General features: G+C 44.6%; 1 protein-coding gene and 1 pseudogene across 14 annotated transcripts in view; one reads left to right on the top strand and one right to left on the bottom strand.

Moving 5' to 3' along the window:
- Nucleotides 1–27498, top strand: part of AKR1B1 (aldo-keto reductase family 1 member B) — a 199383-nt gene that overhangs the window by 86674 nt on the left and 85211 nt on the right. For 2 of the 13 annotated variants that reach the window (XM_077995021.1, XM_077995023.1), the window contains exon 1: nt 25975–26412. The exons of 6 other annotated variants lie outside the window; for them this stretch is intronic. The gene's annotated coding sequence lies outside the window, so the exon portion shown is untranslated. Of the gene's footprint in view, nt 1–11448; nt 11593–25974; nt 27147–27498 lie in introns of those variants that run through there. 5 more of the 13 variants (XM_077995027.1, XM_077995029.1, XM_077995019.1 and 2 more) reach the window with 4 other exon arrangements.
- Nucleotides 12714–26270, bottom strand: LOC144329399 (aldo-keto reductase family 1 member B10-like; annotated as a pseudogene). The gene is made up of 10 exons (XR_013415618.1): nt 26136–26270; nt 23324–23491; nt 22118–22232; nt 20713–20790; nt 17039–17161; nt 16649–16755; nt 16133–16214; nt 15519–15602; nt 14789–14871; nt 12714–13080 (listed from the first exon to the last, which is right to left on the bottom strand). The product of XR_013415618.1 is annotated as an aldo-keto reductase family 1 member B10-like (transcript).

Below are 27498 nucleotides of genomic sequence, written 5' to 3'. Positions count from 1 at the left end.
AATGGCTTACAATTTGGTGGGGTGGGACCACAGACTAATTGGAGTTTTTTGTTTCAGTCCTCATAACTTATTTGAAGCAGGGGTCTCGGCTGTCCACCCTTTGTACTTAGTAGTCCACCAAACATCTGCCCAGTCACCACAGGGACTTTTTAATCTCCATACTTATACTTGCTTGATGTTTTGTGGTATGGACATAGACACTTATCAACATGGGATAGCTTCCTTTGAACCTGCTCCTCTCCACATGGATGACTGAACAGGCATGGAACAGAAGGGTTAAGAAATGACTAGCCTGAGTTACACTGATGACAGGATGACCTTCTGTTGAAAAAAAAAAGAGAATAAATAAGTGATTATTAAGCTCTTTTTAGAGTTAACTGGTGGGGGTCGGCCCTGGAGTGACAGTTCATGACTCTGGAGGTGGTGGCGCCTTCTTGACTCAGGTGTGATGAGTTCATCCTCTTTCTGCTGTCCAGACTGCAGTCTCAGTAGTTAGGAGCACTAGGTAGGGTCCTTCCCAGGCTGGTTTGAGCTTCCTTTCCTTCTACCTTGGATGAGAACGTGGTCTCCAGGCCGATGCTGATGTTCTGGAAACTCCAGGGGCGACGCCTGTGCTAGGAGACCTTCAGTCTTAAGGAAAGAGAAGGTAGAGGATAGAACAAGCATATAATTTTTGACGAACTGATCCTTTGTTTCGAACGTAGGGATGTCAGCAGTGGAGTGTAAGTAGGGAATTCCATAGAGCATTTCATAAGGTGACAGGCCAATATCTCTCTGAGGGGCAGTCCGGATTCTTAACAAGCAACAGAAAGATATTTAATCCATGGCAATCAAGTTTCTAAAGCTAACTTCAGTGGTTTTTTAGAGTCTGATTCATCCACTCTAGGCTTCCTGAGGAAGATGGATGCCAAGGGGTATGGTATTCCCAATGTATATCTAGTGCCTGGGCTCACTTCTTAATGACATGCACAGTGAAATGGGTTCCATTATCTGAATCAATATTTTCTATTAGTCCAAATCTGGGTGCAATGTTTTCACTTAATGCTTTCACTACATTGCTGGCAGTTGCACGTGAGAAGGGGATTGCCTCTACCCAGTGGGTACAGTGGTCTATTACTACTAATAAGTACACCGACCAACTGGAGGCATTTCAGTGTAATCAATCTGAACATTTTGAAATGGTCTCAGCCCCGGATTTCTTCTTCCAAAGGGACATTTACTTAGAACCTGCTTATTAGTTTTTTTACATATTAAGCAACTATCTATAACTTGTTTGTTCTGGGTATAAATTCCTATACACCCATAAACCCGGAGAACTGCATCGCACATTGCTTGGGGTCCCCAATGGGTCCCTTGACATAATTCAGACAGATTTCCCTCATGAGAGGTTTTGACAACATTCCCCTTTGGTCTGGTAATATCCGTTTCCTTTCTGCATTTTGTTTAGCTCCTATTCTTATCAACTTCTTTTTTTCAATGGAAGAGAAAACGGGGGTTGCAGTAGGAGAAGGAAGGCATGGAGTTAAATGGAAGAAATGGCAACTTGTTTTGCTATTTGATCTGCAGGATTATTTCCTCGACTTGTGAAAGGCAAGTCCTTTTGGTCCCCTGGGACATGTACAATAGCCGTCACTTCTGGCAGTTGGAGATTGTTGAGGACACGAGCATCAGTTCTATTTGAACTAAATCTTGGCCTCTACTATTGATTAGACCCCTCTCCATCCAATTTTTTCCAAATGTGTGCGCCACCCCAAAGGCATACTTAGAGTCAGTACAGAGAGTGTTTCCTTGGTTTTGTAAATGTCCTAAAGCTTGGCTGAGTGCAAACAGTTCACACCCTTGGGCAGACCAATTATCAGGCCACTTTCCTGGTTTTACTTTGCAAGCGTCTTTCCATTAATCACTGAATACCTATTATGTTTTTTTTAAATCACATGGGAGGATCTACCTATGAATCAGTGCCCTCCTGTCTTGAAGGGAGTTTTTCCTAAGTCTGCTTGAACTTTGGTATGGTAATTAATTAGATTGAAACATGCATGTTCTCATTTTAAGTTTGGATCCCCCGTTAAAAAGCCTGCTGGATGAACTGCATTATTAGTAGTTAATATTAAATCATCTCTTTTTCCAGTAAGATAGCCTCATATTTTAAATTTTTCGAGTTAGTGATCTACCTCCTTGCTTTTTGATTTAATACAGTTGTAACTTGGTGGGGCGTGGCCTGAAGCCCCTGGGGAGTAACCTAAAACCGCAGTTGGAGGGACAGCACAGCCTGGAGCATGGCCTGAAAAGGCTGTGGAGTAACCTGAAACCGCAGCCAGAGGGACCTGACACAGGAACCGCAGGGGCGGGATTGGGGGCGCTGAAGGAAGGAAGATGATTTACAGGATCCCATGGGTTAGTAGGTGTGGGTTGTCTAGGCATGGGAACTCTTTCCCTTTTAGAAGCATTAGCTTCTGACTTTCTCCCTCCAGAGTCTGAAGGGTAAAGGAGAACTGGTCCCTGCCGCCAGCAGAGGGCGGAATCGATTTTTCCTGAGAGACAGGGCTCTTGTCATTAACATGTTCGATTTGGAGATGACAAATCTGCTCTTCTTCAGACTTAAATTTTGGCCAGAAAAGTGAAGGCTTAAGGGTGGATTCTCGAACTAAAATAAAACAACAATATTTTATCATCTACTGTTTTTGTTTTTACTTGGTTCTCTTATTATCTTTTCAAGACTTTAGCAGAAGCCCCAAGGGGCTATCAGAAGGAATTTCATCCTCTCTAGACTCTCTAGTTTTTCCATCTTACTTGAAACGTTCTCCGTCTTAGGGATTATGGGAGGGGGCCCAACCCCTCCTGTTAGAGATTTCTACCCTCCCCCTTCCTGGAGGCTTACTGAGGTTTTGGGGAAAGGCTCCAACCCCACCTGTTTGGATTTTCTACCCTCCCCCTTCCTCTTGGTCTGCTCTGTCTGTTCCTGCCTCTAGTTGATAGATGGCAGCATGAGGCCACGGACAAGACTCACTCACTCCACACAACCACCATACTTAGTCTCATCCAAATGTAGCAGGACGAGCTGCCAACAAAACTCCTCAGACACCGAAATAAAGAAGGAAGGGGTTTGTTCCGTCAGAGGTATCAGCAAGACTTCTGTCTCAAGAGCCGAGCTCCCGGAGTAAGCAATTCCTGTCCCTTTTAAGGGCTCACAACTCTAAGGGGGTGCATGTGAGAGGGTCCTGATTGGTTGAGCAAGCAGGGGGTACATGACTGGGGGCTGTGTGCACCAGTCATTAGATCGGAACAAAACAAAATAGGGATTTTCACAGTGCATTTCTATACAATGTCTGTAATCTATAGATAACAGAACCAATTAGGTTAGGGGTCGATCTTTAACTACCAGGTCCAGGGTGCGGCGTCGGGCTGTCTGCCTGTGGATTTCATTTCTGCCTTTTAGATTTCACTTCTTCTTTCTTTGGAGGCAGAAATTGGGCATAAGACAATATGAGGGGTGGTCTCCTCCCTTAACACACTCTCAGCCTCCAATTTATCCCGACCACCTAGAAAATACTTTGTCACCTTCTTGAAGTCTCCTACCTTCTTCCGTGCACAAGAATTACCTGCTCCTCTTATTGCCACGGTCTTGCAAGGCTCTCTTCACCACTTTGCTGAGAATCCAGATTTATTCCTTATAACAGGTGGGCCGTGATCTCCCTCATGCTAGGGGCATGGTAACTAGACAGTAGGATGCATCCCCTTTGGGTGGGGTGACCGTAGGCCTCCCTCCCTAAGGAGAATATTCGAGCCCCAAAGTTGGGCGCCAGAACTGTTAGGAGTAATGCTCAAAACCTTAAGGAAATTGAACACTTGAACAAAGGATTCTTAGCAAAGCAATTTTACTTCTGCACCGAGGGTTGCCTCCTTGGGCAGTCGCCATGAGAGCACACAAGAACAAAAGGGCATGAGAGCCTTTATTCCTGACACAAGTTCTGCCCCTGTACCCTTCCTCCATTGGCCAGAGTCGGGTTGTACAATCTAAACTCATCCTGGTTGACTAAACATTTGATTTTTTAAGATAAAGTGAGCATGTAAAGAAAAAAGCAGAGAATAAAGGGGAAGGAGTGTCTGTAAAGACCTCAAAAGTTAGTCCTCCTTCCAAATAGGGAATGGAATGTGAGCTACTACTGATAATGCCTGGTACTGTGTCATGCCTGGGCATCTAAAAAAGGCAAAAAGGGAAAAAGGAGAAAAAGGAAAAAAGGTGTAGGGGTTACTATGAATTAGAGAATAAAAGATTGATCACATTATTTGAAGAGAAACCTCATCATATCCCACACATCCATCCATCCACCCATCCATCCATCCATCCATCCATCCATCCATCCATCAATCCATCATTCATCTAACCCTCATCCATGTATCCTCCACCCACCCTTCATCCACCTTGCCCGGCTAGTTTTTTGTATTTTTTAGTAGAAATGGGGTTTCACCGGGTTAGCCAGGATGGTCTCGATCTGCTGACCTCGTGACCCACCCGTCTCGGCCTCCCAAAGTGCTGGGATTACAGGCTTGAGCCACCGCGCCCGGCCCACATTAGCTTTTCAAATTTACCTCTGTTTGGTTAAATTCAAGTGAAACAAACGAACAAAAAAATGCCACTTAATAGAAACCCAATCATTTTCTCCTATAACCTAAACGTTTTATCAAGCAAGTCATAATCACAGTCACATGAAGAAGAAAATTTTCACCAAATGCTCACTAAGGAGATATCACTGGGCTCTGGGGTGAAATTGCTTCCTGTGTATCAATTGTATACATTTTATATCCTTTTCAAAAATTATACTTTAAGTTCTAGAGTACATGTGCACAACGTGCAGGTTTGTTACATATGTATAATGTGCCATATTGGTGTGCTGCACCCATTAACTCATCATTTACATTAAGTATATCTCCTAATGTTATCCCTACCCCTTCCCCCCTCCCCACAATAGGACCCGGTGTGTGATGTTCCCCTTCCAGTGTCCAAGTGACCTCATTCTTCAGTTCCCACCTATGAGTGAGAACATGCGGTATTTGGTTATCTGTTCTTTGCAATAGTTTGCAGAGAATGATGGTTTCCAGCTGCATGCTTGTCCCTACAAAGGACACGAACTCATCCTTTTTTATGGCTGCATAGTATTCCATGGTGTATATGTGCCACATTTTCTTAATCCAGTCTGTCACTGATGGACATTTGTGTTGGTTCCAAGTCTTTGCTATTGTGTACAGTGCTGCAATAAATATACATGTGCATGTGTCTTTAGAACAGCATGACTTATAATCCTTTGGGTTTATACCCAGTAATGGGATGGCTGGGTCAAATGGTATTTCTAGTTCTAGATCCTTGAGGAATTGCCACACTGTTTTCCACAATGGTTGAACTAGTTTACAGTCCTACCAACAGTGTAAAAGTGTTCCTATTTCTCCACATCCTCTCCAGCACCTGTTGTTTCCTGATTTTTTAATGATTGCCATTCTAACTGTTGTGAGATGGTATCTCATTGTGGTTTTGATTTGCATTTCTCTCATGGCCAGTGATGATGAGCATTTTTTCATGTGTCTGTTGGCTGTATGAATATCTTCTTTTGAGAAGTGTCTGTTCATTTCCTTTGCCCACTTTTGGATAGGGTTGTTTTGTTTTTTTGGTTTTTTTTTTTTTTTTTGTAAATTTGATTGAGGTCTTTAAAAGTTCTGGATATTAGTCCTTTGTCAGATGAGTAGATTGCAAAAATTTTCTCCCATTCTGTAGGTTGTCTGTTCATTCTGATGGTAGTTTCTTTTGCTGTGCAGAAGCTCTTTAGTTTAATTAGATCCCATTTGTCAATTTTGGCTTTTGTTGCCATTGCTTTTGGTGTTTTAGACATGAAGTCCTTGCCCATGCCTATGTCCTGAATGGTATTACCTAGGTATTCTTCTAGGGTTTTTATGGTTTTAGGTCTAACATTTAAGTCTTGAATTAATTTTCGTATAAGGAGTAAGGAAAAGATCCAGTTTCAGCTTTCTACTTATCGCTAGCCAATTTTCCCTGCACCATTTATTAAATAGGGAATCCTTTCCCCATTTCTTGTTTTTGTCAGATTTGTCAAAGATCAGATGGCTGTGGATCTGTGGTATTATTTCTGAGGGCTCTGTTCTGCTCCGTTGGTCTATATCTCTGTTTTGGTACCAGTACCATGCTGTTTTGGTTACTGTAGCCTTGTAGTATAGTTTGAAGTCAGGTAGCCTGATGCTTCCAGCTTTGTTCTTTTGGCTTAGGATTGTCTTGCCAATGTGGGATCTTTTTTGGTTCCATATGAACTTTAAAGCAGTTTTTTCCAATTCTGTGAAGAAAGTCATTGGTAGCTTAATGGGGGTGGCATTGAATCTATAAATTACCTTGGGCAGTATGGCCATTTTCACAATGTTCATTCTTCCTATCCACGAGCATGGTATGTTCTTCCATTTGTTTGTGTCCTCTTTTATTTCACTGAGCAGTGGTTTGTAGTTCTCCTTGAAGAAGTCCTTTACATCCCTTGTAAGTTGGATTCCTAGATATTTTATTCTGTTTGAAGCTATTGTGAATGGGAGTTCATTCGTGATTTGGCCCTCTGTTTGTCTGTTACTGGTGTATAAGAATGCTTGTGATTTTTTTTTTTTTTTTTTTTTTTGAGATGGAGTCTCGCTGTGTCTCCCAGGCTGGAGTGCAGTGGCGTGATCTCGGCTCACTGCAAACTCCACCTCCCGGGTTACGCCATTCTCCCGCCTCAGCCTCCCAGTAGCTGAGACTACAGGCGCCCGCAACCACGCCCGGCTAGTTTTTTGTATTTTTAGTAGAGACGGGGTTTCACCATGTTAGCCAGGATAGTCTCGATCTCCTGACCTCGTGATCCACCCGCCTCGGCCTCCCAAAGTGCTGGGATTACAGGCTTGAGCCACTGTGCCCGGCCAAGAATGCTTGTGATTTTTGCACATTGATTTTGTATCCTGAGACTTTGCTGAAGTTGCTTATCAGCTTAAGGAGATTTTGGGCTGAGACAGTGGGGTTTTCTAAATATACAATCATGTCATCTGCAAACAGGGACAATTTGACTTCTTCTTTTCCTAACTGAATACCATTGATTTCTTTCTCTTGCCTGATTGCCCTAGCCAGAACTTCCAACACTATGTTGAATAGGAGTGGTGAGAGAGGGCATCCCTGCCTTGTGCCAGTTTTCAAAGGGAATGCTTCCAGTTTTTGCCCATTCAGCATGATATTGGCTGTGGGTTTGTCATAAGTAGCTCTTATTATTTTGAGATACGTTCCATCAATACCAAATTTATTGAGAGTTTTTAGCATGAAGGGCTGTTGAATTTTGTCAAAAGCCTTTTCTGCATCTATTGAGATAATCATGTGGTTTTTGTCTTTGGTTCTGTTTATATGCTGGATTACATTTATTCATTTGCATATGTTGAACCAGCCTTGCATCCCAGGCATGAAGCCCACTTGAACATGGTGGATAAGCTTTCTGATGTGCTGTTGGATTCGGTTTGCCAGTATTTTATTGAGGAGTTTTGCATCGATGTTCATCAGGGATATTGGTCCAAAATTCCCTTTTGTCGTTGTATCTCTGTCATGCTTTGGTATCAGGATGATGTTGGCCTTGTAAAATGAGTTAGGGAGGATTCCCTCTTTTTCTATTGATTGGAATAGTTTCAGAAGGAATGATACCACCTCCTCCTTGTACCTCTGGTAGAACTGGCTGTGAAACCGTCTGGTCCTGGACTTTTTTTGGATGGTAGGCTATTATTGCCTCAATTTCAGAGCCTGCTGTTGGTGTATTCAGGGATTCAACTTCTTCTTGGTTTAGTCTTGGGAGAGTGTAAGTGTCCAGGAAATTATCCATTTCTTCTAGGTTTTCTAGTTTATTTGCGTAGAGATGTTTATAGTATTCTCTGATGGTAGTTTGTATTTCTGTGGGGTCGGTGGTGATATCCCCTTTATCATTTTTTATTGCATCTATTTGATTCTTCTTTCTTTTCTTCTTTATTAGTCTTGTTAGCAGTCCATCAATTTTGTTGATCTTTTCAAAAAACCAGCTCCTGGATGCATTGATTTTTTGGAGGATTTTTTATGTCTCTATCTCCTTCAGTTCTGCTCTGATCTTAGTTATTTCTTGTCTTCTGCTAGCTTTGGAATCTGTTTGCTCTTGCTTCTCTAGTTCTTTTAATTGTGATGCTAGGGTGTCAATTTTAGATCTTTCCTGTTTTCTCTTGTGAGCATTTAGTGCTCTAAATTTCCCTCTACACACTGCTTTAAATGTGTCCCAGAGATTCTGGTATGTTGTATCTTTGTTCTCATTGGTTCCAAAGAACATCTTTATTTCTGCCTTCATTTCGTTATGTACCCAGTAGTCATTCAGGAGCAGGTTGTTGAGTTTCCATGTAGTTGAGCAGTTTCAATTGAGTTTCTTAGTCCTGAGTTCTAGTTTGATTTCACTGCGGTCTGAGAGACAGTTTGTTGTAATTTCTGCTGTTTTTCATTTGCTGAGGAGTGCTTTACTTCCAACTGTGTGGTCAAGTTTGGAATAAGTGGGATGTGGTGCTGAGAGGAATGTATATTCTGTTGATTTGGGGTGGAGAGTTCTACAGATGGCTGTTAGGTCCGCTTGGTGCAGAGTTTAGTTCAATCCTGGATATCCTTGTTAACTTTCTGTCTCGTTGATCTGTCTAATGTTGACAGTGGGGTGTTGAAGTCTCCCATTACTACTGTATGAGAGTCTAAGTCTCTTTGTAAGTCTCTAAGGACTTGCTTTATGAATCTGGGTGCTCCTGTATTGGGTGCATATATATTTAGGATAGTTAGCTCTTCCTGATGAATTGATCCCTTTACCATTATGTAAGGGCCTTCTTGTCTCTTTTGATCTTCGATGGTTTAAAGTCTGTTTTATCACAGACTAGGATTGCAACCCCTGCTTTTTGTTTTTGTTTGTTTTCCATTTGCTTGGTAGATCTTCCTCCCTCCCTTTATTTTGAACCTATTTGTGTCTCTCCATGTGAGATGGGTCTCCTGAATACAGCAGACTGATGAGTCTTGACTCTTTATCCAATTTGCCAGTCTGTGTCTTTTAATTGGACCATTTAGTCCATTTACATTTAAGATTAATATTGTTATGTGTGAACTTGATCCTGTCATTATGATATTAGCTGGTTATTTTGCTCGCTAGTTGATGCAGTTTCTTTCTAGCATTGATGGAGTTTACATTTTGACATGTTTTTGCAATGGCTGGTTGTTCCTTTCCATGTTTAGTGCGTCCTTCAGGATCTCTTGTAGGGCAGGCCTGGTGGTGACAGAATCTCTAAGCATTTGCTTGTCTGTAAAGGATTTTATTTCTCCTTCACTTATGAAACTTAGTTTGGCTGGATATGAAATTCTGGGTTGAAAATTCTTTTCTTTAAGAGTGTTGAATATTGGCCCCCACTCTCTTCTGGCTTGGAGAGTTTCTGCCGAGAGATCAGCTGTTAGTCTGATGGGTTTCCCTTTGTGTGTAACCTGACCTTTCTCTCCGGCTGCCCTTAACATTTATTCCTTCATTTCAACTTTGGTGAATCTGACAATTATTTGTCTTAGAGTTGCTCTTCTCGAGGAGTATCTTTGTGGCATTCTCTGTATTTCCTGAATTCAAATGTTGGCCTGCCTTACTAGGTTGGGGAAGTTCTCCTGGATGATATCCTGCAGAGTGTTTTCCAACTTGGTTCCATTTTCCCCGTCACTTTCAGGCACACCAATCAGATGTAGATTTGGTCTTTTCACATAATCCCATATTGGTTGGAGGCTTTGTTCATTTCTTTTTACTCTTTTTTCTCTACACTTCTCTTCTCACTTCATTTCATTCATTTGATCTTCAATCGCTGATACTCTTTCTTCCAGATGATCGAGTCAGTTACTGAAGTTTGTGTATTTGTCACGTAGTTCTCGTGTTATGGATTTCATCTCTATCAGTTCTTTTAAGGACTCATCTACATTGGTTATTCTAGTTAGCCATTCGTCAAATCTTTTTTCAAGGTTTTTAGTTTCTTTGCACTGGTTATGTAGTTCCTCCTTTAGCTCTAAGAAGTTTGATTGACTGAAGCCTTCTTCTCTCAACTCATCAAAGTCATTCTCCTTCCAGCTTTGTTCCATCGCTGGCGATGAACTGCATTCCTTTGGAGGGGGAGATGCGCTCTGATTTTTTGAAATTCCCGCTTTTCTGCACTGCTTTTCCCCCCATCTTTGTGGTTTTATCTGCCTTTGGTCTTTGATGATGGTGACATACTGATGGGGTTTTGGTGTGGGTGTCCTTTCTGTTTATTAGTTTTCCTTCCAACAGTCAGGACCCTCAGCTGTAGGTCTGTTGGAGTTTGCTTGGGGTCCACTCCAGACCCTGTTTGCCTGGGTATCAGCAGCGGAGGCTGCAGAAGATAGAATATTGCTGAACAGTGAGTGTTGCTGTCGGATTCTTGCTCTGGAAGCTTCATCTCCGGGGTATAGTCCACCGTGTGAGGTGTGAGGTGTTGGTCTGCACCTAGTGAGGATGTCTCCCAGTTAGGCTACTCAGGGATCAGGGACCCACTTGAGCAGGCTGTCTGTCTTCTCAGATCTCAACCTCCATGCTGGGAGATCCATTGCTCTCTTCAAAGTTATCAGACAGGGGCATTTACCTCTGCCGAGGTTTCTGCTGCTGTTTGTTTAGCTATGACCTCTCCCCAGAGGAGGAGTCTACAGAAGCAGGCCGGCCTCCTTGAGCTGTGATGGACTCCACCCAATTCGAGCTTCCTGGTGGCTTTGTTTACCTGCTTAAGCCTCAGCAATGGCGGGTGCCCTTCCCCAAGCCTTGCTGCCGTCCTGCAGTTAGATCTGACTGCTGTGCTAGCAACGAGGGAGGTTCCATGTGAGTGGTACACTCTGGGCCAGGTATGGGATATAATCTCTTAGTGTGCCGTTTGCCAAGACCCTTGGTAAAGCGCAGTATTAGGGTGGGAGTTATCCGATTTTCCAGGTGTTTTGTGTCTCATTTTCCTTTGGCTAGGAAAAGGAATTCACTTCCCATTTGCGATTCACAGGTGAGGCGATGCCTCACCCTGATTCAGCTGTTGCTGTTCGGGCTGCACCCACAGACCAGAACCAACTGTCCGACCCAACCCAGTGACATGAACCCAGTACCTCAGTTGAAAATGCAGAATCACCCATATTCTGTGTCACTCATGCTGGGAGCTGGAGGCTGGAGCTGTTCCTATTCAGCCATCATGGGCGTGCCTCCATATACATTGTAAAAGTACCCCGTCTATGACACTGTGTATGGATGTGAACATATATACTAAAAATACAAAAATGTGGATGGGAAGTATACCAGGGAAAGGTCTAGCCAGGAGAAAAGAAACTGTGCTAAGATTTTTAAATATTGGATGTTTGATTCAAATAATTGGTTATAATAGGTGATCAGTTACACGTGATGGAATAGCTGGGCTATGGAAAGGAGAAGAGGCAACTCAGTTTAGCAGCAGCAGGAAGAGATCCTCGCTCCTAAGGAAGAAGGACAAAGAAAGGGTGCTGCTCCCTCAACCCAGAAGCTTTGTCTGGTAAGAGATAGAATCATGGTGGAGGCTGCCTGGAAAAAGCTGGGCCCACAGAGGAATGTGCTTTCTACTGGAGATGCCACTCAAGGTCAAGAGACAGGGAGGGAGGGAGAGAGAAATGCCTGACTCTTCCCTTCTCCAGCCCTTCAAGCTCCTAACAGTACCTCTCACTGAGCAAACCCAGGGGAAGTTATAACATAGCAAGGAAGCCTGGGAATGTAGGTGTACCCCCCAGCCCCAATCAGAAGGTGAGGGGACTCGCCAATTTAGGATAGGCATTTGCCTCTGGAGAGGTAGTCAGGGGAATGTGCACAAAGTGGTCTTTGACTATATTGGTAACTCCTAATTTCTTTAATTTTTTTTAAAGGTTTGGAGACAATATGGTAAAATGTTAGCATTTGTTTTTGTTTTTTGTTTTGAGACAGAGTCTCTCTCTGTCACCCAGGCTGGTGTGCAGTGGTGCAAGTCTGGCTCGCTGCAAACTCCACCTCCTGGGTTCAAGCGACCCTCCCACTTCAGCCTCTCTAGTAGCTGGGACTAAGGTGCACACCACTACACCCAGCTAACACCTGATAACATTATAATGTGGGTGACCAGAGGCTCATTACTTTATTTTCTGTACATTTCTATATAGTTGGAATATTTCATAAGAAGCGATTATTATAGGACAAACAGAAATGTTCCAGATTAATGGCAACAGTAAGCATCTTTATTGTATTTCCACCCTGCTTTCCAAGGAAATGCCACATCTCTCTCAGTGAAGAGTAGGATCTTTGTGGAGTTTGCAGGCTGTGCCATTGACTCTTTGGCATGATGGTGTATTGAAGACAAGGTAGGAGAGCAAGACAGGGAATGAGTGGAGACAGGCAAGGAGGAAAGGTGGCAGGAAAAGACTCAGGAGGAAGAGGATGACCATCGATCGCTGTGAGCTCTCCCAGAGCCTGCCTGCCTTTCAAACTTTGTTCAATCACTTATTACCTGGGTGGCATTGACAAGTTCCTCCTCTCTCCCTCCTAAGATGTTAAGAGTACCTACCACAGTGGGGTTATTTTGAGGATTCAGTGACTTCCCCCACAGGAAAACACTTCACGTTGTGTGGGAACATAGTCCACTCTCAATCCATCTTGGTTACCATCATTATTGTTTATTATTGATCTTTACATCCTCAGTGTTGGCAGAATTTCTTGTGCTTAACAAATATTTTTTCAGATCAGAGAAGTGGAAAAAATTGTCCTCTGCTTATTCAAGCCATGTTTTTCTGTGATATTCTGATCCTCGTTGCACATACAGAAATACATGTCTAAAACAGCACCTCGATTCTGGTCTACAGCAGGACGAAGTTCACTGTGATCTCAGATAAGCTTGGCTAAAATAGGACGTGAGTGGAGATAGTCACACTTCAGCGAAGAAAGAGAATCCCCTGTGTAATGTCACCAGGAGATTCAACCTCAATATTCTGCATGGAAGGGGTAGTCCCCCAAATGAGAGGATCTGCAGAAACAAAAAAAGAGAGAAACTCTGTTCCATCACAGCAAAAACTCTCGTTGAGAAGGCATTCTTCTCTGGTGGACTCTATCATATCTGCGCTCTCTCAGCCTCCTCCCTGCAAGAACACAAGAAGGGTGCTCACACCTTGATCTTCCCTCAAACTGATACGAGGGCTTTGCTAGGAAGGAGGACAGACAGTGACCAGGGCACGGGAAACAACTCGGAATGACAACTCATGGTTAGCCTGGTGTCAGGTGAGGCAACTGACAAGTCTTGTCCCAATCCACTGTCACAACATGCTGAGGTAGGAAACAACAGCAGAATTGACAGCTTGGGGATTGTTATGAGTAGTAAATGAGATAATAGCACTGGCAAAGGGCTCAGGACCCTGGCACATTCTCAGCGAAGGTTCAATGGATGTTAGCTGCTACTCATATTATCATCCTACTTTATAGGTAAAGAAACCAACTAAGAAAAGCTAGGAAATTTACCCAACGTCACACAGCTAAGAAACCAGGGTTAGTGTTGGATCTGAGGCCAGGTGCACTTACTCCTGAGCCACCAACCCATTGCCTCCACTGGATATGTTCATTGGAAGGTCAGCCGTTCAGTTTGGGGGAGAGTCCCATTTTATGTTCACCCTGCCTTTTTACACTAAGCAGCTGCTACTTTGTTAAACACTGATAAAAATAAGCCATTATAAGATGAGGAAAGGCTTCTGTGATACTAAAGGTGGGCAGGATAGATATGGAATATCATGACAAGCAAGCTGTGCTTGAGATACTGAAACCATTTTTAAAAGCTGAAAAATCATTTTGGCTATAGAAACATTGGCAGAAATTCAAATTGGCATTGAATTACAGACCTCGAAGTAATAAATGCCAGACAACTCTCTTTGATATATTTAATTAGATACATTAATCAGAAAGTATTGATTGTAAAGAGATGATTTAGGATTCCCACCTAGCCAGAGTGAAAACTTTCTTTCAACCATTTATCTGACATTTAAATTAGAGTTACCACCACCTCCTTTAAGAGGCATTTGGAGATTATTTAATCCAGCCTCCCCGGCCTTCTTGCTTGAATGCTCTAAACACAATCCCACCTCAGGGCCTTGGCACCTGCTGTTATCAATGCCAAGAATGCTCTTCCCCCAAATATGCATATGGCATATCCCTCACAGCAAAGCCTCCCTTGAACCACCCTGTATAAAGGATCCGTCCCACTACCACCCACCACTTCCTATCCACTTTGCCCTACTTTATTTTTCTGTCTAGCATTTGTTACTGTCTGTCACATGTATTTTGATTTGATTTATTTCTGTTCTGTCTTCTTCCCTCCCTCCATAAGCACGTGGAGGCAGCAGCTTTGCATAGTATGATAACCCAAGCACCTAGAAGATGCCTGGCACATAGAGGACCACTAGATATTTATTGAATGTAGGAATAAATGAATGCTCACCTTCTGCCTATTGACAACACACCTTCTGTTACAATTCTAGCTCTACATCCAGAAGTTCAGACAATGAGCAGCAATTAGAGATGTGTCCCTCGCAGTGATTCCCAGGTACCCCAATTTTAGTTTCAGAACTGCCCCAAAATTGTACTTGAAGACACAAGTAGTCCCAGCAGCCTTCTAATTCTTCCAACTAACCCTCTACCAGTTTAGAAAAACTCCTGGCAATGCTCCTAGTTAACTCCATGCCACTTACTGCAACACGTTACAGGCCCTCCAGTTTCTGTTGAAGCTGAGGATGGTTGCCATCTCCTCATCACTCAATTTAAAGTCAAAGACCTGGAAAGATAGGAGTTCCAGGACATCATCAGTAAGGCCGTTACTGCTGTGACTGGAGACTGCCGCTCATGCTAGCAGGGAGTTCTAGCAGCACAAACTGGTCACAGGTGTTTTTCCCATTATATCCACAGGGTATAAATTTTTCTCTAAATTAAGTCCTACACACAGACCACAGTATTTGTATTGCTCAGTGTTCTAGGGGAGGGAGACCAGGTTCACAGGCACTAAGCCCCAGGTGTGCACAGGCCCTGTGCTCCATGATGCGCCCTTCTAGAAGACAGTTCTCCAAGGACAGTTCACACCTCCTCTGCTGCCGGTAGATAAGCAGGGAGGCCAGGACAGTCTGCTTATGTGGTGGCCCAGGGCTTAGCTGCTCAGGGGCAACTGAGGGTCTTCTCAGTGGTGTGAGGCACAGCTGTGCTCACACTAGACAGGGCTTCAGCAGGCACTGTCCCCAGCATGTCCTCAGCCCATGGATCATTCATCTCAGGTATACTGAGCCTAGCACCCTAGACTGGAAAATGATAGGGTAGTGGGAACGGAGGGGGCCAAAGACAGTGCAGGAATGAGCTAAGAATCCTGGCGAGAGGGTCTGCCTCTGCCCCACCCCACGGAGAAGTACCAGGGCCAACCAGCCGGGATCTTACCTGAATGTTCTCAACAATGCGTGCCGGTGTCACAGACTTGGGAATCACAATCACATTCCTCTGGATATGGAAACGGATGAGAACCTGTGCGGAAAGGGGACATCATGTTTTCACTCAGCTACAAGGACCCCTCCTTTTATGGAAAGGAAGAATAAAACATCCCTGCAGCTCACTGTGGCTTCAGGTACAATCGCTGATACTGACTGAGCCCTTTGCAGCTATTAGACTTGTGCCAGCCCCTCGCTTCATTCTCTCCCTTCATCTTAGGGACAACTCTGTGATCTTCATTTTTTAGGAATAAAGAAAGCAGTTTGGATCATAAGGCTGATCAGAGGTGGAGTTGGCATCTGCACCCATATCCCTAGACTTCAAAGCCATGCTTTACGACTTGGCTGTAGGGCTTAACAGGAAGCTGTGAGGCAGAGGCTATCTTTGTTTCAGTGACAGCTCTTATGTTTCCTGGAGGTTCCAACAGACTTCGAAGGAAACACTTTAGAGGGCTTCAGCTCCTGTGTTCTTCCCCTTTAAGGAGTTAGTTGAGGACAACACAAGAAATGAAACATGAGACTGGACAAAAGAGTTGTTGGATAACAAGAAAAATAAAAATATGGCACCTGGGCTGTGGTTTTCTTGTGCTTTGCAGCAATCTCCTTAATCTTGGGCTCCTCCAGCAGGGAAGGGTCCTCTGGCTTGGCCCTAGAGGCAGAAAGATGCTGATGTGAACAATCACCATGGCTACCATGTACAGATGGACACCACTTCAATGAAGGTCTCAAGACTGATCATCAGAGCCTCTCCATCTGGGAGACAGGCAGGAGGACCTGGAAGCTTGGGTCCTTCCCCTGGGCTCTGAAGCCTCAGTATGTTGCAAAGCCTGGTTCATGCTTGGGTGGCTGAACTGGAAATATTCCCAGAGGGTCAAACACGTCGCCCATGTTTTTGTTGTTGCTGTTGTTGTTGCTTTTCAATTCCCATTTGTTCCCACTGTCATCCCATTTGGTTGTACTAAACGCATTACTTTACACATGTTTTTCTTTAGAGTGACTTATGGTCTCATACCAATATTTACCAAACATAAAATAATGTTTTTAAGATTATCAAGAGAAGGATCCACTGCTTGGAAGCCTCACCAAGGTCTATCTGGAGAGCCCAAGGGGCTGTAGGCCGTAATGGTGATGCCCTTGGAGTGGCAGTACTGGATCAGTTTCTCCTGCATGAGGTACGGGTGACACTCAACCTGCAACAGCAAACAATCCTCATCATGGGGAAAGCTCTCTGGCTTTTTGAGTTGTTCATAGGGAGTTCTACACAGACACCCAAAGACCACCAAGCAAAGGCCAAACATCTACCCACTGAGATTCTTGCTAACACACCCATGAGATCAGCCTCACAGCTCCCGAAAGTGTCCTGATCACTGACCCCTGAGATGAGACTCAGGGTATAGCATTGAACGTTCCTCCCAACGTATAAGAAGTAATAGGGCAAGACCTTTATTTACCCTTATACTAAACAGAATTTACCTGGTTAGTCACTGGTTTATATTTCAGTCCAGGTTTGTTCAAGAGCTTCTCAATCTGGAAGTGGTTGAAATTGGAGATGCCAAGGGCTTTCACCAGCCCCTCATCCACCAGCTCCTCCATGGCCTGTCATAGAAAGGAAGACCTTTTGGGCAGCCCCAGAGGGACTATAGGGACCCTGGCTTGCCTCAGTCCTCCCTGGGACAGAAATTGCTAAAGGATCCACCACAACAGGGTTAGCCGAAGCATTCACAGGAAATTTCAGTCCAGGGCCTGGGTGCCCATCAGTGATTGGTTCCAGCCCTACTGCCCGTCCCCAGCCCAAGAAAAAGTAGGAGTAACAGGTAAAGATTTATATTCTTGCCACTCTCACCTTACACGTAAAGAAACACACTCAAAATATACTTCTGTACACAGGGGAAATATGAAAGTTTTGTAATGCAAAAAATAAAAAACTAAATAAAAAATGAACATTTGCAAGCTTATGAGATGATTTTATTTTTAATGAATCCAAATGACAGCGGTTAGCTACTGCTGTGTGCATTGTACACCCAAACCTAGGCAAGCTGTGTTAGTCAGGAAGAGGCTGCAGCATGTGGAGAAGCCTCACTTGTGGGTCCTGAGTCACTTTCTCCCACACCAACCGTGCTTGGGTTTGCAGGAAGGTCATGCATATAGATTATGCCCTGGCAGGGGCACCTGGGCAAGGGGTTGTGTGGGGCTGAAACCTGACCCACCGTCTGCATATCCAGCCATGCTTCCCGGTACAGAAACTACAGGGACCCCCAAGGAAGGGAATCTTTGTATAACTTTTAGCCTATATTGGGCATTTTCCAAACTTGCCCAAAGATATCATATATGTTAGCAGCAGCCTCCAATGCAACATGTATTTATTAGCCATCTATTACATGTTCCAGAAGTTGTCAGGATGTAAAAGTATACAATGTGCTTCCTTCTTCTGGGATTCTTATAGTCCAATTAAAGTGCTAGGGTTCCCTTCTGTGGAACCATCAACCATGACCGTGAGGCTGCCTCAGATAACATGACCGTGGCATAGACAGAGTCAGAAAGGAAAGAGAAGGAAGAGATTCACACAGCCTGCAGCTGTCAGGGCAGACCTTCAGGTAGAGTTTAAACTGCACCTCAGAAAAAAAAAAAAGAGAGAGAGAGATAAGAGGGGAAAAATATGAGCATATGAGACAGGAAGGCAATAGCAAACTCAGAGGCAGGGATGAACATGACATGTTCAGGGAACTCTTAATCCAGCCCTTCTCAACTTTGGCTGCAACTTGGAATCACCAGGGAAGTTTAAAAACTACCGGTGGATGCAGTGGCTCATGACTGTAATCTCAGCACTTTGGGATAGGATTGGAACAGGGGGTTTGGGCCTGGGTTTCAGCAACCTAGGGTAAGTTTTTAACTCTTGTAGGCCTTAGTATTCTCTTCTCAAAAAAAGTCTTATAATACATACTAATAATATATATCTTTCTGATACACATTATCAGAGGCTGAGACAGGAGGATTGCTTGAGGCCAAGTGTTCCAGACCATCCTGGGCAACATAGCAAGACTCTGTCTCTACGAGAAAATTGTTTTTAATTAGCTGGATGTGGTGGCATGTGCCTCTGATCCCAGCTACTTGGGGGAATTGCTTGAGCCCAGGAGTCCGAGGCTGCACTGAGCTATTATCTTGCCATTATACTGCAGACTAGGCAACAGAACAAGACTCTGTCTAAATTAAAAAAAAAAAAAAAAAAGTAATATCGGTGGCTAGATTTCATCCCCCAGAGTTTCTTACAGATTTTGTCTGAGTTGTAGCCTAGACATTGGGATTTGTAAACTCCTCAGGTGATTCTAATGCTCAGCCGACATTGAGAACCACTAGCGTAGACGAAGTTATTCAATTGGGTAGTAGAGTTTAAAAGCTATGAAATCATAAAGTTCCCCAAAACTTCCGATTGAGCAATTAGATAATTTAAAAGCTATTGTACATCATAGGTCAGGTTAGTTTGCCTGTCTTCCCACTTGACTTCTTTATACTTTTTCCTCCCGTCTGCTTCAGGGTGGTCAATGAGGTTTCTACTGAACTGGCTGTGGGTCTACAGAAACATCCAGCGCTTTCATATTCAAGCCTGCTCGTTTCAAATCAGAGCCTCTGACCTTGATCACCGATATCTTTTCATGCCTTTCAAATGTTTTATTTAACAGTCATTCTCGTATTCATTCAGAAAACATAGCACTGTGAGACACAGGCTATACTTACATACTTGCCATACTTAGTATCATCATAGGAGCTAAGGCAACAAAACTGATCAAATGTAACCCAAACTGCCAGTTGCGGTGGCTCACACCTGTAATCTGAGCACTTTGGGAAGCTGAGATGGGTGGATCCCCTGAGGTCAGGAGTTCGAGACCAGTCTGGCTAAAATGGTGAAACCCTGTCTCTACTAAAAATATAAAAGTTAGCTGAGCATGGTGGTATGCATGTGTAGTCTCAGCTACTCAGGAGGCTAAGGGAGGAGAATGGCTTTAACTCGAGAGAGGGATGTTGCAGTGAGCCAAGATGAAGCCACTGCACTCCAGCCTGGGCGACAAAGTGAGACTCTGTCTTTAAAAAAGAATGCTGTGTTTTGTGGATTAATGTTTTTGAACCAACAATACACAGAAAAAGCTACATTTAATTGAATCTTGTCCATTCTAAGCATTTCAGAAAGGTGAGGCTTAATATATTTTCCCTTGTAAAACACAATACAAACTCGCAACTACATGTACCCCTACACAGACAGCTGCCACTATGACACCATTAACTCTTGGAGTCAGATGCCACTGATCATTTATAACTCATTCTTCCACTTCGTTCTCTACTAGCATTTGCAAAAGGATAGAATGGTGTAATAAAAAATGATCAGAGAAAACACTGATCCCTTAATTCACTTTGAATGTGAATGATGTGAAACAGGTCATGATGTGATCTGGGAAGCAGGGCACTCAGGTTCCCTGATTTCTGGATGTGTGTTCACTGCCTGCCAAGCACCACGCTGATGGCTTTAGTGGTTGGACTTGTGATTCAGATGAGTCTGGGTCCAATCCCAGCTCTGCCACACACATTGTGACATGACCTGCGCAAGTCACCAATCAATCTAGGCTTCAAATGTCATTATTTATAAAGGTGGATGTTAACCCTGTCTTATAGGTTTAGATGATTAAATGGCTACTGTGACTAATGTTCCTGGCATGTAAACCATCTTAATCATTATCGCACCCTCAAAAATACATAGTAGTAGTATGTGTTATAAGACTTCTTTTTTAAGAAGAGAAAACTGAGCCCTAAAAACGTTACAAACTGACCCTAGGTTACTCAGCTGCTATGAGCATACCCAGGCCCAAACCTCCTGTTCCAAATGGCTCGCTCTGGTTTGAGAACAGCGTGTATATTCCCCAAAGTGGGGTACATTGTATTTTCAGTCTTATTTGAAGACTCAGTTCTAGACTTGAAATCTAAATAGTATCAGATGCACCCAAAAGCCAAAGGTGATGAGGAAGATATTAGAAGAGCTAGAGAATCACAATGATGAAATTAGAAAGCATCAGGCACACGGCCTCTTTCATGTCAATGGGAAGTCTCATGGATAACTGAAGATTTCTCTCCCAGCACACTTAGAGGAAGCTGGAACCTACCTCCCAGGCATCCAAGAACGTTGCTTTTCCACCGATGGCATTACCTTTATCATCTTTGGGGTAAAAGTCATCTCCAGACTGTAAATACAGAATGAAAAGTTTACTGGAATCTTTATCAGGACACTTGGTTCTGTTAAACAAGGTTTCAGGGTCCTAACTCTTGCTAAATACCACATGTGCATACCAGTTTTTCAGGCTCTGTATAGTACATACTACAAGAAGGTGAGTTTAAATAAAATCTCTATATCGGCCGGGCGCGGTGGCTCAAGCCTGTAATCCCAGCACTTTGGGAGGCCGAGACGGGCAGATCACGAGGTCAGGAGATTGAGACTAGCCTGGCTAACACGGTGAAACCCCGTATCTACTAAAAAAAATACAAAAAACTAGCCGGGCGAGGTGGTGGGCGCCTGTAGTCCCAGCTACTGGGGAGGCTGAGGCAGGAGAATGGCGTAGACCCGGGAGGCGGAGCTTGCAGTGAGCTGAGATCCGGCCACTGCACTCCAGCCTGGGCGACAGAGCGAGATTCCGTCTCAAAAAATATATAAATAAATAAAAAATAAAATAAAATAAAATAATATCTCTATCTCTACTATGGCATATTAATCCATATATTTTAGAAACCACTGGATTGATGTTCAGATCTGCTGTTAGTACATTCCAGAAGCCACCTTTATCACCATGGACATTCACCTCATACACCTAGATCCTGTGTACACCCAAGGGCAAACTTTCATTTCAGTATCACTGGATAAGGATTAGATCTCCAGGGTGTGGTTTTCTGGGGAAGATATTGGCCAGCTTCTATCCTTGCAGCCTCTACAAGAGACATGGAATAAGGGATGGCAGGCCATCAGCACTCCCGCTGGTCAGGAGGGGAGAGAGCTGGAAATTTGTCTCTCCCACCCCTCAGGAGCAGGTAGAGCAGAGCCCCAGGCAATGGGAGCCGCGATGACTACTGGCTTCCTTCCAGCATCACTGCACTTGGGCTTTTCTCCAAGATGCCACTCCCAGGGTGTGCTTTGCTTAATAAGATAATTAGGCCCTGGAATATAGTTATGCAAGTCTAATCCAAGGGATTTGCTGGGAGGGCAACTCTGGGGTGCAAAATCAAGACAAAGGTGATAGGGCAGGTGCAACTTGTCTGGGCTGCCAGAAATCATGGCTTCTCTCAGACATAACTGCAAGAAAACGCAGGCATGTGGCCACCTCAGCAGCACACATGGCCTCAGCCTCCCTTCCACGCCAGCATCTTTCTGCTCCAAGGTCTCTTCCTGACCACCTGACACTCCCAATTATGAACTACAAGGTCTCCTGCCCCAGTCCACACCACCCCTAGCCCTGGTACAGCTACTATTTTCCGGCAGCTGCTCAGAATCTAGAGGCTGAGAAAGGGAGTCGCTCAAACCTTGAATCCCTGTGGCCAGTGAATAAGATAGAGGTCCAGAGCTCAGCTTCAGGTCCTTGAGGGTCTTCTCAAAGGCTTTCCTCACAAGTGGTCTCTCAAAGAAAGTGGTCCACAACTGCAAGAGTGTAGCAATAGGCTGTTAATATTTGGAGAAGGAAGGGCCACGTTATACCCATTGTCCCTGCCTTTTGATTTGCACCCTGAGCTAACCTGGCACAGGCCATTTATAACAAAGCTGATTAAAATCCACGACACAGTGTGGAAGATCACCAGGGCTCAGCACGTCAATGACATGTCTTAAGTGTTAAAACCAATTTACTTTTTCAACTCTCCTAGTACTTTATATGTCTCTCAGATCATTTAAGTAAATATGGCCACAGATTTGAAATGTGTTTACCTGTCTCAGTCTCGTCCTCAACTGTGGGCTCTCTGAGAGGGGGACTTGTGTGTAACTTTTAAATGTCAAGCATTCCTAGGCCTTCAGGAAAAGATGGTCCTTTATCTGACCTATCTGATAGGTCCCTTATGAAGCCTGTCAGGCCCCAAGTGATAACTTTATAAGGGCTTTATCCACACTTGGCTGCTACACAGTGGGGTCTATTTGTCCCACCAGATGTATGCAATATCCACGTACCTAGAACTAGTGTTTTCTCAGCAAGTTGTGTATAATGTAAATCCAGTGATTCTCAACCCCCTCACACCCAACACCCTCTTCTTTTTTATAACATTGTGTACCTCACCTTTCAATAGACTTAATGAAGAAAATCATATGTGGCAATAGAAAAATGCTCCTACTGTTTCCAAAATGCCCTCTGGCTGACAACCTCAGGGTCACAGTTGCTGAGACCACAGTGCTGACTGGGAGGCCACACATCAAGCCCTGCCTGCACCCTTGGCCTCTGACTGCCTCTGGGCAGATGGTGGATCCCTCTGATGGGGAACAGGGAGGCCCAGGGCAGTGCAGGGCTCCATGGAGACAAGCCCACTGTGGGAAAACCAACCCCCAGGCAGGTGGCGCAGCAACGACATGTTCAAATATCAATAGCGGCTTGGAGTATGGATAGAATTGTATCCACAGATGTTGTCAAGGCAGGGATGAAAAGGGCTAAATGTAGAAAAGGCTGACAGAGTTCTGGCTGCTGACCCGACCCAGACACTTCTGCCTGCCCTCAAGTGAAGGCCTCCCACCCAATGCGCCATGTGCACCTTGCTGACGATGAACAGGTCCTCCCGCTTCACAGCCTGCTCTTGGATCTTCTCTTGGATGGCTTCCCCCACCTCATGTTCATTCTGATAGACATAGGCACAGTCAATGTGGCGATATCCTGCATCAATGGCCACCTTCACCGCTTCTTTCACTTTGCCGAGAGGAGACTGAATAGCAAAAGAAAAGCCCATCACACATGTATTATTATTTTTTTAAGCGATGGGGTCTTGCCATGTTGCCCAGGCTGGCCTCTCACTCCCAGGTTCAAGCAATCCTCCCACCTCCAGAGTAGCTGGAATTACACCACATTCAGCAACCAACATATTCTCTTATCCCCAGATCACCTTCAATAGGCTGCCCCACATGGCTCAGTTTCTCCAAACCAAGGCCTCACTGGGGTCTCCTTGGCCAGGGGATATCCGGGAGGATACACACTTTAGAAAAGTTTTCAAAAGAAATGGAGGAAAGTGAATTAATTTTATGATTATGTCCTTATGTCTTGTCCTAGTAAAAGTCATTTCCCTTTCATCCAGGTTAGTCCTGAAATGTCTTCAGGTGTGTCGGGGAGTGCAGATGGCTCCACTGCAACTTTCTGAAGACCCAGATAAAACCTTGACTCTAAATTACCCAGAGGAATTTTCAGACAATATCCCCAAATGGTGATAAGGATCTGGATAATGGTCATTACAGCATCAATTCGGATTCCAATACTTACTGGGTGTGTGGGCCTAAGCAGGTGATTCAATCTCTCTAAACCTTGTCTGCAAAATGGAAAAAGAAAATAATAGCACCAGCCTCATGAGGCCTTTGTGATGATGACATGCTGCAATGAATGTTAAGTTAAGCACATCACCTGACACACAGTAAGGCTCAGTAGAGGCCGTTCATTATATAAGGATCCTTTCAGAAAAAAAGGAGAAATAGAAAACCTTATAGGAATAGAGTTTGTTTTCCATTCCTATAAGAAGAAAGAGGGAGAGAGGGAGAATGAGAGACAGGGAGAGAAAGAAGGGAAGGAAAGAAAAGAAAGGAAAAAAAGAAAAGAAAGGCAATAGAATTATCACATATTTGTTCTAACCTAACCAAACCAATGATGGGGGCAAAAAGCACTTAAAACTTGATCTCTCACGGAATAGTCTTTTAATCCTCTTCTATTGTGAGATAACAAACATTGAAAAGAACACAAAACCGAGATGCACAGCTGCCCTACCACCTGGACAAGAAACAGGCCTCTGCCAGGCATCCAGAAACACCCCTGTGCCCCCAACCGCTATGCTACACCATCCTTCACCTCCACCGCTAAGTTCATAATCCTTTATCTATCATCTCCACGTGTTGAAGACAGCTCTTTTCATAATTTTTACTTTCAATACCAAAATTCTGAAACTGTCTGGTGAACTTACCCAGGGTGGGCAGATTCCCTGAAATTCTGGAAGTGATTATTTGTTCCATTTATTTAGGATTGAAGATCCGATTTTGGGCAAATCTTGCTATTCAAGCAAGAGACGCTGTGCATGAATCAAGCTGGAAGTGATCTGTTCGTCCAGATACACCTAGAATGTATCCTGAGAATGACCCAGTGTGGCAACAGAGTGTCCTACCCTCCAGCTCGGCACAAGAGAGGGGAAAAATCAGGGTGCACAAAAGGAAAGAGCGCCGTAGGCAGAAGACCCCGCAGGGACATTAGCCACAAGGCACAGGAGAGAAGAGGAATTCCAAAGACTGCTTCCGGTCGCTAGTTACGGTAGTGCCATCATGGATGGAAATGGCAAAGAAGGCAGAGTGAGGTGGTGATGGAACCACTTCAAACTTAGCCTAAGAGAGGCTCAGGAACCTGCCTCACTGAGTCCTGGATGTGCCTTATGATGTTTTGCCAGTTGACATTAACGCAGCTGGGTGGAGCCCAGGACTCCCAGCCCAGGCTCTCGGCAGCCCCAGCACGTTGCAGATTTCAGTGTGTACAGGAACCACCTAGGGATCTTGTTAAAGTGCCCATGCCCATTAGGTAGCCTGGGGTGGAGTCTGAGACTCTGTGTTTTCTCTCTCTCTCTTTCTCTCTTTCTTTCTTGGATCTCACTCTGTTGCTGAAACTGGAGGGCAGTGGCACAATCACTGCTCACTGCAGCCTTGACCTCTCAGGCTCAACACTCAATCTCCACCTCAGCCTCCCAAGTGGCTCGGACTACAGGTGCATTCCACCATGCCTAGCTAATTTATTTATTTTTTGTAGAAATGGCGTCTTACCATCTTACCCAGACTGGTCTCCAACTCCTGGGCTCAAGCAATCCTCCTGTCTGGGTCTCCCAAAGTGCTGGGATTACAGGCATGAGCCACCACACCCGGCCAGTTCTGCATTTCTAACAAGCTCCCAGCTCATATGGATTCTGCTAGCCCAAGTCCCACACCCTGATCTGCAAAGGGATGCCAGGGACTTCCGGCTTTGCATCCTCTCCGCAACCACCCAGCCCACAACAAAGCCACAGCCAAGACTCTGGGGAAATGTTGAGCCCAATTAAGTGTCCTAGAGCCAGAGAGAGAAACTGCCCTGGAATACAATTTTAGGTCCAACAGCTCCTTGAACTTTGATACTTGCTAGAGAAGCTCTCAGCGCTGCTGGGAAAGCCAGCCTTGGAGCTTTGCAGCCTGAATCAGCTCTGAGAAAAGAAAGCAACCGGAGTCCCGGCTCCAGGACTGAATCTCACCTCTCCAAACCCCTGCCCAACCTGCAGGCTTTCCTGGCTGAATGCAGAAAGAGAAAACACCCAAACGCCCCTCCAGGGAAGAAGGCTGCGCAAAGAGTTGCATATTTACCTTCCAAGTGCCCAGACCCACAATGGGCATCTTGGCTTTGGTACTGAGCTCCACAAAGGTGGCCATGGTTGGTGCAGAAATGATTCTGAGTGAGCAGGTAGCAGTCTCACATCCTGCTTTTTGTTGTTGTTTTTGAGGCAGTCTTGCTGTGTCGCCGAGACTAGAGTGCAGTGGTGCGATCTCGGCTCACTGTAATCTCTGTCTCCTCGGTTCAAGCAATTCTCCTGTGTCAGCCTCCCGAGTAGCTGGGATTACAGGCGCCCACTGCGACTTCCAGGTAATTTTTATATTGTTAGTAGAGATGGTGTCAAACTCCTGACCTCAGGTGATCCGCCCACCTCGGCCTTCCAAAGTGCTGGGATTACAGGCGTGAGCTACTGGCCCGGCTACATGCTGCTTATGAAGGCTGTTGTTGTCTACAGTGGGAGGAGTTGGAGCCTGGCCACAGTAGCTTTCCTGCCATAAGCAAACAGGAAATCCATTCCAGGCTTTTGTGAGATTAAGGATTGTATGAATGAATTATTAATCACCGCAACATTGTGCAAAGTTCTCTGTTCAGTAACAGTATCATTGGAGTTTCTGCTTGTTCACCATGACTCAACAAATTCAGCACACCCAAAAGTTGGAATGTAGGCAGGAGAGAGAAAGGAAGGAAAGAAGAGTTGGGGGAGGGAGGGAAAGAAGCCTGGCCAACACAGTGAAACCCTCTCTACTAAAACTACAAAAATCAGTCAGGCACGGTGGCACATGTCTGTCATCCCAGCTACTTGGGAGACTGAGACAGGAGAATTGTTTGAACCTGGGAGGCGGAGGTTGCAGTGAGCCGAGATTGTGCCACTGCACTCCAGCCTGGGCGAGAGAGTGAGACCCTATCTCAAAAAAAGAGAAAGAACGTAAAAGAGAGAGAAGAGAGAGAGAAAAGAAAGAGACAAAAGCAAAGAAGGAAGAAGAAACAGCGACTTTCTTTCCTCGTGATGCTTTCCTCTGTGAAATGGAGTGTAGGGAGGAGAGGTAAGAAGCAGTGTTTCCATTTTAAAAGTGGCAATTCCAGGTTCAATGCAGAGATGGTCAAATCCTGGGCTGATTAGAGTCAGCTGTAACTAGTTGGTAGTCAGCAATCTAGGGAACATGATGCAGGCCTGGGCCATGCTGTAACACGCCGTGACAGGCCAGGGCCACGTCACAGCATCACCTTCGGCTTGCGGGTAGTGGGTTTTTCTGTTTTTTTCGCGTTCTTGTTTATGAGGTGGGTTGGCTTGAAAATTGAAATGGACTTGAATCTCTGGGCTGTGGCTTGTGACAGCTCATAGAGGGCCATTGGCATGATATTTTGCACCTATGAGCGAAAGATCTTACACTTCAT

Source organism: Macaca mulatta, chromosome 3 (genome assembly GCF_049350105.2).
Source record: "Macaca mulatta isolate MMU2019108-1 chromosome 3, T2T-MMU8v2.0, whole genome shotgun sequence".
Taxonomy (NCBI): Eukaryota; Metazoa; Chordata; class Mammalia; order Primates; family Cercopithecidae; genus Macaca; species Macaca mulatta.
The sequence above is the reverse complement of the archived record's forward strand: the minus strand, read 5'-3'. Positions and strand labels throughout refer to the sequence as shown.